Below are 12,659 nucleotides of genomic sequence, written 5' to 3' on the forward strand. Positions count from 1 at the left end.
CCGGAGTCTCGTTCGTTATCGGAATTAACCAGACAAATCGCTCCACCAACTAAGAACGGCCATGCACCACCACCCACAGAATCGAGAAAGAGCTTTCAATCTGTCAATCCTTTCCGTGTCCGGGCCGGGTGAGGTTTCCCGTGTTGAGTCAAATTAAGCCGCAGGCTCCACTCCTGGTGGTGCCCTTCCGTCAATTCCTTTAAGTTTCAGCTTTGCAACCATACTCCCCCCGGAACCCAAAGACTTCGGTTTCCCGGACGCTGCTCGGCGGGTCATGGGAATAACACCGCCGGATCGCCAGTAGGCATCATTTATGGTCGGAACTACGACGGTATCTGATGGTCTTCGAACCTCCGACTTTCGTTCTTGATTAATGAAAATATTCTTGGCAAATGCTTTCGCTTTGGTTCGTCTTGCGCCGGTCCAAGAATTTCACCTCTAGCGGCGCAATACGGATGCCCCGGCCGTCCCTCTTAATCATGGCCCCAGTTCCGACAACCAACAAAATAGAACCGGAGTCCTATTCCATTATTCCTAGCTGGAGTATTCAGGCGTGGCTGCCTGCTTTGAACACTCTAATTTTTTCAAAGTAAACGCTTCGGGCCCCCGGGACACTCAGTCAAGAGCATCGGGGAGGCGCCCCAAGGCAAAGGGGCTGGGACTGGCGGTAGCACGCCTTGCGGCGGACCGCCAGCTCGATCCCAAGATCCAACTACGAGCTTTTTAACTGCAGCAGCTTTAGTGTACGCTACTGGAGCTGGAATTACCGCGGCTGCTGGCAAAAGACTTGCCCTCCAATAGATCCTCGTTATAGGATTTAAAGTGTACTCATTCCAATTGCCTCGAAAGAGTCCTGTATTGTTATTTTTCGTCACTACCTCACCGGGTCGGGAGTGGGTAATTTGCGCGCCTGCTGCCTTCCTTGGATGTGGTAGCCGTTTCTCAGGCTCCCTCTCCGGAATTGAACCCTGATTCTCCGTTACCCGTGGTCACCATGGTAGGCACAGAAAGTACCATCGAAAGTTGATAGGGCAGACACCCGAATGGATCGTCGCGGTCACGGGGACGTGCGATCGGCCCGAGGTTATCCAGAGTCGCAACGCTTACGGGGAGAGCGCGGCAGGGGGGAGGCCGCGGAGGACCGTCCCGACGCCGCGCCCGGGACCCCGGATTGGTTTTGATCTGATTAATGCACGAATCCCTGGCGGTCAGCGCTCGTTTGCACGTATTAGCTCTAGAATTATCACAGTTGTCCGAGTCAACGGTTTGGAGCGATCAAAGGAACCATAACTGATTTAATGAGCCATTCGCAGTTTCACTGTACCGTCCGTGTGTACTTACACGTGCATGGCTTAATCTTTGAGACAAGCATATGCTACTGGCAGGATCAACCAGGTAGCCCCCCAACACGACTGGACCGCGTCGAGGTTCGGGAGAGGAGAGGCCTGCGGGAAGAGAGGGGGGGCGGCGGAAGAGCCCCGCGGCGGCAGGGCGCCCGGACGGAACGGGTATAGGCAGGGCGTGCGGCGTCCGGAGAGGATGCGGGATGGCATGGGGCTTCCCTGGGGGGGGCGGGGAACGGAGCCCTCGCAGCACCGGGGACATGTGCGGGAGGAGCGGCTCGCTGTGCGGTGCGTGGTCCCGAAGCGGCAGGCGTCTGGAAAACACCCCTTGCACGGGGAGGGCGAGGTGACTGGCCTCCGGAGGACGCCACGGCCGCCCCCGTCTCACCAACCGCACCCAAGGCAACACACAGGGTCGCTCGGGGAGATGGCGTGCGGGGGTGGGCCTATGTGGCGCCACCGTCTGGCTTAGACCTGCCTCCGCCGCGGGGGGTCCTCGACCCACCGGCGGACAGGCACGAGGATTGGGAGAGGGGGGCTGGCCGTCAGGGTCCGCCGCGGCTCCGGCACTAACCCGACGACGCGGAGGTCGCGTGGGTGGTCGTCGGCCAGGCCGTGTCGGCGTCGCCTTCCAGAGTAGTCCCTCTTCCCGCTCGCGCCCGTAACCTCAAAGGGATGCCCGAGCGGCTTTTCCTCCCAGGGCTGCTCCCCGCCCGGGGGCGGGAGCGCATGGGGAACCCCAGGTCGGCCTTTCACCGTACTCCCTACCTCTTGGCCCTCGTTCCTTCTCCCGTTCTCCATCTAACCCCTTGGCTCTGGGGTTTCCGCGCTCGCTCTCTCTCTCCTTCTCCCTGCCGAGCCGCCAGGGAGGATGAGGGTCGAAGGGGAAAGGTGACGGTCGGGCTGGGGCACACCACACGGTGAGAACCCCCTTCGCCTGCCTCCACACATCTGTCGTCCTCCCCACTGACGTAGGGGCCCGGGAAAAGACTGGAAATCGCGAAGCTCGGCAGTGGCGCGGAGACGCCACCCACCGCCGCCGCTGTCGCCACCGCCGCGGAGGCCGCCCTGTCGGACGCGAGGGGCGGCGCGGGCCTCCGCTGGCCGGTTACGCATCTGGAAGAAAAGGGCCGCCCTCGGAGAAGATCGGTGTGCTTCCCCGCACAGGAAGCGATTCGGACGACGGCCCCCACGCCTGGGTGGGTGGGCGCCACGCCGTTCGCCCGTGCGGGTCGTCGGACCGCTGCCTTCGCTCGGGTCGGGCCAATCTCCCCACGGCTCGGCCACCTCCGCGGACGGGAGGCGAGGCCGGCGTGCGCGCCCAAAGATAGGTGTCGAAAGCCCGGGGGTAGAGGAGGAAGGGGACCGCTCACCTTAAGCCAGCGCGAGCTCCAAAGCCCGGGCCGAGCGAGCGGCGCCACCTCCCCACCCGGGAGCGCTGCGCCAGATCGATCGGAGGAAGAGCAGGGGTGCGTGGAGGGACTTGCCCAAGTACGGAGGCTGCTAACCCCTGTCGTCGGGAAATACGTGCCCAAGAGTCCTGGAAGCGAGACTCGGGTACAGGCGCCCTTGCAGAGGGGGTACTGGATGTGGAACTGGGGTCAAAGCCACAAAAGCATCCGCCCTCATGGAGCCTCTCCCGGGCCTAAAAATCCAGATTTTAGCCTTGACGGCGCCCCCATGTGGAGAACCAGGGCCCGTGGGGGGGGTCTGGCCAGGCTCACTTCAACCCAGGAACACCTCTCTGACTTGGGATAGGCGACCGGCAAAAGTCCCCCCACGCAGCTGCGGAAGCCTGGGTTCAGCCAAGGTGCAGACCTCCAGCCGAACAGGGACTCATAGCCAAAACGCGTACCCGGGCCTACGGAGGTGAAAACCTGCTTAAATGAGTCAAAATGTGTCGGGGCTGAGAGGTACCTCTCTCTCATATATTCTGCCGGTGGTGTGCAAAACTGGGTCTTTGTATGGAGTGTCACCCTATACCCACTTTAGGGACGCATTCCAAAAAGTACCCGATCGCCTGGAACTGTCAGGCGGATTCGGCTCCCTGGAATTTCCTCATTCTGGTTCTTTTTCACTTTTTGTCTCTTTTGCGACATCTAGTGGGCAGGCTGCATTACTGCAACCAGGGACACCTCAAAACGCTTGGAACTGGGGAGCGGGCTCAATTTACTAACGTTTTGCGGGTCCTGGAAGTCAAAATTGTGACTTCTGAAAACGACTAAGTATGAAGGACTCATCGGGCGAATCGCTCTGGAACTGAAATCGGATGCGCTCACTCACATTTTCCCCTCTCTGGAAGTCTGACACAAGTTGAAAAATTTTCTAAGTCCACAAAAAAATTTTTTTCAACTTTTTTTCAATTTTCCCCCTGTGGGATATATATTTTACCCACACATTTGGAGCTCTCCTGGGATGCCCTCTAACATATTATAACCTCATTTTGTGGAAGTTTTCACAAAATTGTGAAATTTTCAAAAAGTCAGAAATTTTGACAAAAACGACTAAGTATGAAGGACTCATCGGATGAATCGCTCTGCAACTGAAATCGGATGCGCGCACTGACATGCTCCCCTCTCTGGAAGTCTGACAAATGTGTGAAAATTTTCTAAGTCCACAAAAAATTTTTTTTACAACTTTTTTTCAATTTTCCCCCTGTGGGATATATATTTTACCCACACATTTGGAGCTCTCCTGGGATGCCCTCTAACATAGTATAACCTCATTTTGTGGAAGTTTTCACAAAAAAGAGAAATTTTCAAAAAAGTCCAAAATTTTGCAAAAACTACTAAGTATGAAGGACTCATCGGATGAATCGCTCTGGAACTGAAATCGGATGCGCTTACTTACATGCTCGCCTCTCTGGAAGTCTGACACATGTGTGAAAATTTTCTAAGTCAACAAAAAAAAATTTTTTCAACTTTTTTTCAATTTTCCCCACGTGGGATATATATTTTACCCACACATTTGGAGCCCTCCTGGGATGCCCTCTAACATAGTATAACCTCATTTTGTGGAAGTTTTCACAAAAAAGTGAAATTTGCAAAAAGTCAGAAATTTTGCCAAAAACGACTAAGTATGAAGGACTCATTGCGCGAATCGCTCTGGAACTGAAATCGGATGCGCTTACTCACATGCTCCCCTCTCTGGAAGTCTGACACATGTGTGAAAATTTTCTAAGTCCACAAAAAAAATTTTTTTCAACTTTTTTTCAATTTTCCCCCTGTGGGATATATATTTTACCCACACATTTGGAGCTCTCCTGGGATGCCTTCTAACATAGTATAACCTCATTTTGTGGAAGTTTTCACAAAAAAGTGAAATTTTCAAAAAGTCAAAAATTTTGACAAAAACGACTAAGTATGAAGGACTCATCGGATGAATCGCTCTGGAACTGAAATCGGATGCGCGCACTGACATGCTCCCCTCTCTGGAAGTCTGACACATGTGTGAAAATTTTCTAAGTCCACAAAAAAAATTTTTTACAACTTTTTTTTCAATTTTCCCCCTGTGGGATACATATTTTACCCACACATTTGGAGCTCTCCTGGGATGCCTTCTAACATAGTATAACCTCATTTTGTGGAAGTTTTCACAAAAAGGTGAAATTTTCAAAAAGTCAGAAATTTTGCCAAAAACGACTAAGTATGAAGGACTCATCGGATGAATCGCTCTGGAACTGAAATCAGATGCGCGCACTGACATGCTCCCCTCTCTGGAAATCTGACACGTGTGCAAATTTTCTAAGTCCTCAAAAAAAAATTTTTTTTCGACTTTTTTTCAATTTTCCCCCTGTGGGATATATATTTTACCCACACATTTGGAGCCCTCCTGGGATGGCCTCTAACATAGTATAACCTCATTTAGCGGAGATTTTCACAGAAAAGTGAAATTTTCAAAAAAGTCAAAAATTTTGCAAAAACGACTAAGTATGAAGGACTCATCGGATGAATCGCTCTGGAACTGAAATCGGATGCGCGCACTGACATGCTCCCCTCTCTGGAAGTCTGACACATGTGTGAAAATTTTCTAAGTCCACAAAAAAAATTTTTTTAAACTTTTTTTCAATTTCCCCCCCCGAGGGATATATATTTTACCCACACATTTGGAGCCCTCCTGGGGTACCTTCACACATATTTCCCCTCTCTATAGAGGAAGACTGGAGGGCCTCAGCCCAAAATTCTGGAACTGTTTCTGTACACCGCAGCACTATTAACCACTTCGCACCAGAGCCTGTTTTTGCCTTCGTGACCAGGCCAATTTTTTCAATTCTGACCACTGCCAGTTTATGAAGTAATTACTCTGGAACGCTTCAATGTATTCCCCTGACTCTGAGATTGTTTTTTTCATGACATATTGTACTTCATGATAGTGGTAAAATTTCTTCGATATAACTTGTGTTTATTTGTGAAAAAATCGGAAATTTGGCGAAAATTTTGAAATTTTCAAACTTTGAATTTTCATGCCCTTAAATCAGAGAGATATGTCACACAAAATAGTTAATAAATAACATTTCCCACATGTCTACTTTACATCAGCACAATTTTGGAACCAAAATTTTTTTTTGTTAGGGAGCTATAAGGGTTAAAAGTTGACCAGCGATTTCTCATTTTTCCAACAAAATTTACAAAAACATTATTTTAGGGACCACATCATATTTGAAGTCACTTTGAGGGGTCTTTATGACAGAAAATACCCAAAAGTAACAACATTCTAAAAACTGCACCCCTCAAGGTGCTCAAAACCACATTCAAGAACTTTATTAACCCTTCAGATGCTTCACAGGAATTTTTGGAATGTGGAAGAAAAAAATTAACATTTAACTTTTTTCACAAAAATGTTACTTTAGACCCAATTTTTTTTATATTCACAGGGGTAACAGGAAAAAAATGGACCCCAAATTTTTTTGTGCAATTTCTCTTGAGCGTGCTGATACCCCATATGTGAGGGAAAATCACTGTTTGGGCGCACTGCAGGGTTCGGAAGGGAAGGAGCGCCATTAGACTTTTTGAATGTAAAATTTGTCTGAATAATTAGCAGACGCCATGTTGCGTTTGGAGAGCTCCTGATGTACCTAAACCCCCACAAGTGACACCATTTTGGAAACTAGACCCCTTAGGGAACTTATCTAGATGTGTGGTGAGCACCTTGAACCCCAAGGTGCTTCACAGAAGTTTATAATATTGAGCTGTAAAAATAAAATTTTCACATTTTTCCCACAAAACTGTTTTTCATCCCTTAATTTTGCATTATCATAAGGGTAATAGGATAAATTGCACCATGAAATTTGTTGTGCAATTTCTCCTGAACACGCTGATACCCCATATGTGGAGGCAAATTACTGTTTGGGCGCATGGTAGGGTTTGAAAGGGAAGGAGCGCCATTTGACTTTTTGAATGTAAAATTTGTTTGAATAATTAGCAGACGCCATGTCGCATTTGGGGAACCCCTAATGTGCCTAAACAGTGGAAACCCCCCACAAGTGCCACCATTTTGGAAACTAGACCCCTTAGGGAACTTATCTAGATGTGAGGTGAGCACCTTGCACCCCCAGCTGCTTCACAGAAGTTTATAATATTGAGCCGTAAAAATAAAATTTTCACATTTTTCCCTCAAAAAATGTTTTTCATTCCCTAATTTTGTATTATCATAAGGGTAACAGGATAAGTTGCACCATGAAATTTGTTGTGCAATTTCTCCTGAACACGCCGATACCCCATATGTGGAGGCAAATTACTGTTTGGGCACATGGCAGGGTTTGAAAGGGAAGGAGCGCCATTTGACTTTTTGAATGTAAAATTTGTTTGAATAATTAGCGGACGCCATGTCACATTTGGGGAGCCCCTAATGTGCCTAAACAGTGGAAACCCCCCACAAGTGCCACCATTTTGGAAACTAGACCCCTTAGGGAACTTATCTAGATGTGTGGTGAGCACCTTGCACCCCCAGCTGCTTCACAGAAGTTTATAATATTGAGCCGTAAAAATAAAATTTTCACATTTTTCCCATAAAAAATGTTTTTCATTCCCTAATTTTGCATTATCATAAGGGTAACAGGATAAATTGCACCATGAAATTTGTTGTACAATTTCTCCTGAGTACGCCGATACCCCATATGTGGGGGAAAACCACTGCTTTGGTGTACTGCAGGGTTCGGAAGAGAAAGGAGCGCTATGTTGGCTGGGATAGGCAGCAGACACCATGTCACATTTGAAGAGTCGCTGACATGTCAAAACAGCAGAAACCCCCACAAGTGACCCCATTTTGTAAACTACACCTCTCAAGGAATTCATCTAGGGAAGTAGTGAGTATTTTTTAATTTTTAAATTTATACCATTGGGCAGTGAAAAAAGCATAATTATATTTTTACCACAAAAAAATGTTTTACCCTCAGATTTTACATTTTCACACAGGGCAATGGGTAAAAATGGTGCCGAAATGTGTCACACAATTTCTTCTAAAAGTGGCAATACCCCATATGTGGCTGTATCGTACCACTTAGCCATACGGTGAGATCTGGGGGGTACGGAGTGCTATTTGACAATTGGAGAACAAATTATTGTAGAATAGGCATTTGGATTTGGGAGCACAAAATTTTCTGAATTTCTTTTGGGGGGCAAGGGTCATTTTGCTTTTCCAGAGCCTTTCTGCTACCAGTAACTTGGAAGTCCCTTATATTTTTAACAGATGACGGACCTGAGTGGGGACTAGCTTTTTTTGAGGACTGAGTTGAAGCTTTTATTGGGAACATTTTACGTAACATTTATCCGGCGCTCTAGGCTGAGCACTTACATCGGGGTTTCCATCTAAATTTCCAAGTGATGTAATTCAGATGAAACCCCTGCAGGATCCATTCACTATAATGAGGCAGCAGAGTTACTCTCTACTCCGTCTGGCCTCTGTTTAGCGGTGTCCTTTTTTTCAGAAGTGCACAAAACTGTGGCTAACCGCACTTTTATGCATGCCTAAAACAAATGACACCGTGGGATCCCAGGCTAGACGGCGTCCACAGTGCCTATATCTGCCTCATTACAGGGAATCTTCCATCATGGGTTCCGGCTGAATCACGTATTTCAGAGATTTACACGGAAACTCTGGTGTAAGTGCTCAGCGCAGAGCACAGGATAAATATGAGCAGAGCCTTACTGGGATCTTTGGGAGACATAATAAACAAATCAGTAGCAGGTGAAGAATTGGTTTAATTTATTTTTTACGCCGTTCCTAGTGTGATATAACTGATTAGATTACTTTATTCTTCGGGTCGGTGCGATTACAGAGATACCAGATTTATATCGGGTTTTTATGACTGACAGCTGTCACACACTAAAATACGCTTTTTTTGCAAAATCTAGTTTTTGCATCACCATATTTTGAGAGCTATAATTTTTCCAGATTTCGGCCGACAGAGTCATGTGACGGCTTGTTTTTTGCGGGACGAGTTGACATTTTTATTGGTACCATTTTTGGGTACGTGACATTTTTTGATCGCTTTCTATTCTGTTTTTTGGGAGGTAAAATTAACAAAAACAAACACTTCAGGAATTGTTTTTTGAGTTTTTTTCTATGCCGTTCTGCGTGTGGTAAAAGTGATCAGGCAGCGTTATTCTTCGGGTCAGTACGTTTACAGCGATACTACACTTACTGTATTTTTTTTAATGTTTTGGCACTTTTACACAATAAAACAATTTTATAGAAAAAAAAAAATTTTTTTGCATTGCTTTATTCTGAGCGCTATAACTTTTTTATTTTTCGTCTGATGGAGCTGTATGGCGGCTTTTTTTTATGACGTTTTCAGTGGTACCATTTTTATTTCTATTCTGCTTTTTGATCGCATTTTTTTCCACTTTTTGTTTGGCGATATGATGAAAAAGCATATTTTTTTGCTCCGTTTTTTTATTTATTTTTATTACGGTATGCACAGAAGGAGTTAATTAGTGTGACAGTTTTATAGCTCGGGTTGTTTCGGACGCGGCGATACCAAATATGTGTACTTTTTTTGGTTTTGTAAAAATATATGGATTTATTGGTTTAATATTTTATTTATTTATTTTTATTTATTTTGTGATTTTTTTTTAATAGTTTTAAAACTTTTTTTTTACTTTTTTTTTACATTTTTACTTAGTCCCTGTATGGGACATTAATTTTTATTTTTCTGATCACTGATCTCATGTAATGTAATAGACATGTATTACATTACATGAGATCTTCACTGACTGTTTCAGTCAGTCTCCTCTCTGGCTCAGCTTGCAGGCTGAGCCAGACAGGACACCATATATGGCAGAGCTGGAGGCGGTCATGTGACCTCCAGCTGCCATAGCAACCCCAGGCCCTGAAAGGAAACGGAGGTCTTCGGAGGTAAGACGACCCCCTCTCCTCCTGCTGTCTCCTATTTGCCGCGATCACTATAGATCGCAGCATATAGAAGACAGCAAAGGGTTAACATCACCGGGACCTGATCTAATCAGGGCCTGATGATGTTCCCTGTCAGAGCTAACGCTCTGCACCGGAATCGCAGTGCTTGCAGGACCCTGGGGGTCCTGAGCGCTGCGCGACCACCCACCGTTTTTAAACGTCGGCGCTGCACAGAGTCCAGGCAGCGCGGACGTTTATCTACAGTGGGCGGTCGGGAACCGGTTAAGTTTTACTTTGGCTGTGTTCACACATGTTGTGTTTTTCAGCTTCAGAAAACTGCATCAAAACACAATCTCTGGCAGGAAATCAGCTGCGTCAAAAACGTTTTGCTGCGTTTTTTGATGCATTTTTTGTGAGTTTTTTCAGCGATTTTTTTCACTGTCCTGTCTCTATTTATGCATGTACATAAAGTTCTGTTAAAAAAGAACCCCATTCTATTTCACCATCAAAAACGCTGCTGCAAATTTTGGTGCATTTTTTTAGCGTTTTATTCATCACTGTATAATGACGTGATTTTCCTCCAAAATATCAGTAATTAATGGGGGCACTCTCCTACACCTCTACTGAGGTCCGATATTAAGGCTATGTGCACACTATGCAGAAATGCTCAGGATTTTTTCCTGAGCGTTTCTACATCTTTCTGGCAGGAAAAAAAGCATGCGGATTGTACATGTGGTTTCCTGCCAGGGACATGCGGAAATGAAGCGGTCTTCACTTTCATTTCCGCATGCGGGTTGACAAGTGCTTCCCAAGCGATTTTAGCATCACTTGGAAAGTGCTTGTCAACTTCACACTATATAAATCCATGCAACCGGCATGGATTTATATAGTGTGTGAATGTCAAAAAATAAAAAACAAATATATACTTTACACTCTGATGGCCCCCGGTGTCCTGCTTCATCGGTTCCGGATGCCGGCAGTGAAGACTTTAGGACCTTCCGACGTCAGCGTCACGTGACCCGTCACATGACTCTGACGTCAGCGAAGGTCCTTCATTCAACCGCGAAGTGCGCGGGAAGCCGGCAGGAGGCAGCGCGGGCCGTCAGAAGGTGAGAATATATATATTTTTTATTTTATTCTTTTTTTTTTTAATGGTACCTGGGTCTGGATGAGAGTCCTCTCCTCCACACCCGGATACCATCCGCACATTAGACCGCATGAAAAGCGCATCAACATATACAGTGATGCGGATTCCATGCGGTCTAATGCAAGTCAATGGCGGCAAAAGAGCAGCGTTTCCGCAAAATTAATTGACATGCTGCGGATTTTTGACCGCAGCATTTACGCTGCGGAAAAATCCGCATCATGGGCACAGCACATGCGTATTTCAATTGGGGAACATTGCTGCCCTTCTACCATGCGTTTTTCATGCGTTTCCGCGGTGTTTACGCAACTGCAAAAACGCCGCGGAAACGCATGAAAAACGCATCGTGTGAACTCAGCCTCACTATTAACATCAAACTTGACTATTAATAATTAATTTCCACTAATGTTATCTGGGCCTTATACTATATACCAACTGAGACAAAATCGTGTGCTAATAAAAGGTATTTATTACACAAAAGTCTACAGTTAATATACTACTATGTATCACACTAACACAGTACACAAAACGGATTCACAATTCCCAATTACCTAATATATTTTCCACCCACGTTTGCTAATCACTCATGCAATATCGGCCCACCCAACTATACCAACTTTGCCTATATATATCTATCAATATCTAGGAGGGTTAGTACAGGGTATGTAGGGCTAGTAAGTAAAGAAGTTACAGGGAAAGAGAGATACTCAGCCATGTGTTGTTATGTCCATCTTCAAGAGTCTAAGGGGCCTTAGCACATGTGCATTCTGGGGTTTTAAGTCCAGCCAGTGTCCAGCTTCATGTCACAGGAAATGATGTATTATTCCCTGCCCACTGGCTAAGATCTTTGTTCATGTCCAACTATACTCGCAAAACCTGTTTTAGCACATGGCTGGACATTCTATTGAAACCTCCCCCAGCAGCAAACAGACTGAAACACATGGGGAGATGTGGGGCCAATATATACATGTATACTTATCTGCAAGCATGGCTAGCATGCAGATACGTATATACATGTACAACCTGGAACACTTCCCTTTACAACCACCCATTATTTCCCATGGGTGAAAAAACACTGACAAAAATGCTGGAAGTGACATGCTCTATTTTCCAAAAACCCAACCAAGGCACAAAATACGCAACAACAAAAAAGCATGATGTGTGAACAGACAATTCTGGTTTCTCATAGACTTTGCTGGTAGGTACTGCAAAACACAGCTGAAAATTTGCATAAAAATCTGCAGCAAAAAATGCTAAAAAAAACACAACATGTGTGAACATAGCTTTTAAGTGAAGTTTAACTTGAACTTATTATATGTTGTCAAAATTACTCACAAAACGTCGCTTTCAAAAGCCACAAAAGACGACGGAGGGGTTTCCTCATTTCTTGTGAATTTCTTTCTGTAGAAACATACAAATCAAGGTCTGTGTTAAGAGTCAAAGTGAAAAGAAAAATACTATTTTAAATGATAAAACCATCAAGGTAGAGGGAGTTGTACTTGCAAATGTGGAGTGAAGAAATGTTCATTGTTCTTATGGGTCTTAATTCACCAACAACTACTTGGATATTGCATTTTACCTAACCAGGTGGGTGTCAAAAAGGGCAGATAGACACCTACACCATCACAAGACCCTACAATTACCATGAAAGGCAGCACCCACCACTTCCTCACTGATACCTCAGATGCCTCTCCTAGATAAGAGCAGTCTATGCGGTATGCAATGTATCGTCCTTCAGGGAGCGCTTCTTCCCAGACCATTTCAACGTCTCCAGCATATCCAACTCCTTTTGAGTACCAGCCTACTGCTCCAATCATGCA

The 12,659-nt window shown here is 45.7% G+C and overlaps 1 pseudogene; it reads right to left on the minus strand.

Annotated features, from left to right (window-relative positions):
• LOC141247279 (18S ribosomal RNA) overlaps positions 1-1,398 on the minus strand; it is a 1,868-nt pseudogene extending 470 nt beyond the window's left edge.
• Positions 1,399-12,659: the final 11,261 nt, after the last annotated feature.

This window comes from Phyllobates terribilis, unplaced genomic scaffold (assembly GCF_046119375.1).
Source record: "Phyllobates terribilis strain yellow unplaced genomic scaffold, ASM4611937v1 Scaffold_2870__1_contigs__length_101686, whole genome shotgun sequence".
Taxonomy (NCBI): domain Eukaryota; kingdom Metazoa; phylum Chordata; class Amphibia; order Anura; family Dendrobatidae; genus Phyllobates; species Phyllobates terribilis.